At 38.1% G+C, this 3,902-nt stretch overlaps 1 protein-coding gene across 1 annotated transcript in view; it reads left to right on the top strand.

Annotated features, from left to right (window-relative positions):
- clip3 (CAP-GLY domain containing linker protein 3) overlaps window positions 1–3,654 on the top strand; it is a 24,480-nt gene extending 20,826 nt beyond the window's left edge. Inside the window, 2 exon segments of the mRNA XM_030151504.1 lie at window positions 1–406; window positions 1,151–3,654. The exon segment at window positions 1–406 is cut by the window's left edge and continues 129 nt beyond it. The gene's annotated coding sequence lies outside the window, so the exon portion shown is untranslated.
- The last annotated feature ends 248 nt before the right edge of the window (window positions 3,655–3,902 follow it).

Here is a 3,902-nt window from a genome sequence, read left to right as displayed (position 1 = left end):
CCGTCTCCTCAGACTCTGGCTGTTGGTCTAGTGAACAGAACCCGTACTCTAGTTTAGACTCATTCTCTAGTGCCTTGTATCTGATTCAAATGTCCTGCATTCCTTTATTCCAACACTGAACCTGGTTCTGCTAAAGCTCGTCCCCTCAAATACTCTCTGTACAGTTTTTCCATCTCGTCTCCATCTCACCGTAAACCGACCTTAGTTTGTGCTGCTACTTGTTTTGTTTTTGCTGCTACTTGATTTATGTCTCAGAAAGTTTGAACAAACCAGTGGAAACATCTGCAGAGGTTTGTGTATTTACTCAGACCTGGACAGATTCTGCATGAGGACCTGAACCCAAACATACTTCCTGGTTTTTAAATGGTGAGCCGTGGTTTCAGTGGAGCTCCAACACGTTAGGGATGTAACGATATGAAAATTTCATATCATGGTTAGTGTGATGAAAATGATCACAATTATCATTATTCTTGCGGTATTATTGAAATTGTGCCCAAAATTTTCAAAAAATACGGATACACACAGAAATAATTTAACCAAGTTGTATTTTGAAAAAAAACAAAACAAAAAAAAAACAAATAACAACCAAATAAGATAATAGACACAATGTCCCTTCTGTGTCAGAAACATTCAAATTTTAACCCTTACTGTTCTGAGTCTATTTAATCTGTTTTTCAGTCCTTTTGATTTTGCCTTTATGTACTACATAAACAAATGTTTACTATACCCATGTTTGGGATCTTTTTTTTTCAGCACGACTTCATTTATTTCATCTGTCTATTATTTTTTTTCTCTTTAACTTACTATATCAACACAAAAGGACAGAAAACACAAAAAGATACATAAAATCCGATTTGAAAAATGTATATAATTTATTGCATAAATAACACACAGATGCTTAATGAACCTTTTCAAAGACTTTAAAAGTGAATATTGGTTCTAAACATTAGATATAGAAAATTAAAATTGTAATAAATTGAAACTATACTCAAATATTTGACATAAAAGCAGATCTTTACATAGGCGTTTTCTCCAGAAAAGTGCGGTAATCAAACACGGTTATCATGAGAATTAGAATTTAAATGGTAATACTAACCGTTGGCAATTTTACCACTGTTTATTGTTACACCGGTAATCATTACATCCCTAGTGTGTTTGTGCAGAGTGTACGGTTTGATCTCATCTGTCTTAAAGTCAGTGTTCTCCACCCTGTTTATTCGGTCTTTTCACCAGTTTCAGAGCGTCTTTGAGTCGGAGAGGCCGTTCTGGGAAACATGAACCCAGGCTGACCTTAAATACCTAAAATACTACCTTAACTGTATCACTTGCATGTTGTAATCTCAGATACTAAACTGAAAACAAGATCAATTAACTGAAAGTTTATGCCAATGACTTGAAATGGTGATAGTTTTCCATCAGTTGTGTTCAGTTTGACCACCGTCTGCACCTTCTGACTCATCTCCAAATACAAACCCAGGCCTTGAGCATATGGACAAACGTGTTACCAGGACAAAGATGTTCATGTCTGTTGATACTGATATTATCACAGTAAAGGTCAAACCATCGTGTCGTTCAGGTTTAAGGCTGATTTTAGGTCCTGAGTGACAGATGAATCACACAAGACTTAAAAAAAAACAAACAAAAAAAACACAAGATGTAAACAAGTTAAAAGATGCAACAAGATGAAAAAGAAACATAAAAACACAAAATGACGTTAAAGATGAAGAAAAAAGCACCTGTAATGTCTGTCTTCAGGACTTAGTTTTATTTGATTCCTTTTCTTCATTTTCAGTTAATTGGTCATGAATAAAGAACATAAGTGCGTTCAGTCTTTGACATGTTCTGGCCCACACCTGTTCAACACTAATCTGAGGCCACGCCCACTCTGGCCAAACGACATGAACGTGTCAAAGAACTCAAATTTCATGAGTTGTTCCTAAAACTACTGACAGACCCACAATGACACCTTTCTCTGATGCAAATCCTCAGATCAGTGACTTTTGCAGCTCCGTCACGTCTTCATCATCACTTCTGTCTCTTCATTTCACATAAACGTCGTCCTCAGAGTCAGAGTCGATCAGTTAAAGGCGGAATATTTACTGCAGCCCTTCACCTCTTCCATCTCCACTTGGTTTAATGTGGATGAAACCCTGACATGCTCAGTTCTTCTGTCCTCGGCTGATCCTCTATCATTCCATTATATTAGACTTTTTTGTGAATGTGAGCGTCTGTGATCAAACCAAACTTTAATCTAAACGTAGGTGTGTGTTTAAAGTGAACCTGTTCTGCTCATGTTTATCACATTAACTGTGTTTGTGTTTTACTTATAAAAAACAGACGCAAATTCAGTAAAAACATCTACAACTGCACCAAACTGGACCTGTTTATTATGTAAATTATGGGCGGAGTCACAACCTATGGGAGCAGCCATTGGTTGAAAGTGACGTCCCATTGTTGATTGTATCAGTACCAGTATCAGTCAACGTTATTATCGTTAACAAAAACTAACAAAATGATGAAAACTAGAATTGAAAAAGTGCAGTTGGAGGCCCATCCAGTGGTTTTTGCCTTTATCTCATATTTTACAATGACTTAAACCAACCACATGAACAGCTTTGGGTTTTAAACTCAACTTTTGGGGATGTGCAGTAACGACAGTTGGTGGTTGAATGTCGTGATATCACTATATGCAGATGACTCACGTCTTTCTCATCCTTTATCCTGCTGCTTAGTTCTTTCCTAAACCATCTCACCCAAACCCCACTCACACCCTGGTGAACGAACAGCTCCATATGTCGGAGTTTCACAGGCAGAAGCCACGTTTGACAGAACAGTCGTGTGTAGTCGGATGCTTCACCGAGCGCTAGCTCCTTCATCTTAACTAACGTTGCAGTTACTGGACCACAGTGATGGTGGACGTTTGTCTTTGTACAGTAGACGTACAGTATAGTCCATATGTTACCGTTGGTTTTAACACAGTGTTCTGACTACGGTGTAAATGTGGAGCTTTCTCTGCTTTGGCCACTTGGTGTCACTTGTGAGTCACTAGTAATTATTCATCTCACAACAAGCAAAACACTTGGACAGTTTCCCTCGTTACATAATATCTTATTGTTTTAATTGTTCGATTTAAAGGACCATGACTCTGGTTTTGTCCCGTTTCCACTGTGGGTGGAGTGGGTTCCAAATGGATCTGTGGTTTTTTTTACCCCGCGGACTTCAATTATCAACCAATGGGGATTTTTTAAATTTCAAAAATCCATCAAAAAATTCAAAAATCAACATTTCTCAATTCTTTGACCAAACTCGGTAGACCTTACCCCGAGGAACTCCGCGATGAATTTCAGTTGATTCTGGAAGAAGGTTTTGGAGAAGAAGTTTCTTGAAAGAAGGTTAATGGATGGACGGACAGACGACAGCTGATACTATTAGTCCACTGGACCTTCGGGCTGTTGGACTAAAAACAGATTCAAACCAGTGGTTCCAGGCACAACAAACCCCGCCCCTTGCACATATATTAGCTAATTTTGGCATCATCCAGCTGATTTCATCATAACAATCACCTCTATATTTGTGCCAAGTTTGAAATAAATCGAAACAAAATTGAAGTTTTTATAGACATTGTAAATTTCGCCCATTATAATTAAATGGGAGGGGGAAAAAAAGATTTTAAAAGTTTATAAAAAGTTTGAACTTTGACCTACTTTTCCCAAAATGTAATCACATCTCTTCTGGGTCACTGGTAATCTGTAAACACAATTAGGTATAAATTCAACCAATAGTTTTGCTGCTAAAGTGTAAACAAATAAACAAACTGAACCAAAAACAGTACCCCTTGCCTCCCCTTCGGGGGGGGCGGGGGGGGGGGGGGGGGGTGTAACTAAAGAACTGCTGCCTAATGG

Source organism: Sphaeramia orbicularis, chromosome 13 (assembly GCF_902148855.1).
Source record: "Sphaeramia orbicularis chromosome 13, fSphaOr1.1, whole genome shotgun sequence".
In the NCBI taxonomy this organism is placed as follows: Eukaryota; Metazoa; Chordata; class Actinopteri; order Kurtiformes; family Apogonidae; genus Sphaeramia; species Sphaeramia orbicularis.
This window is presented reverse-complemented; position numbering and strand designations above follow the sequence as displayed.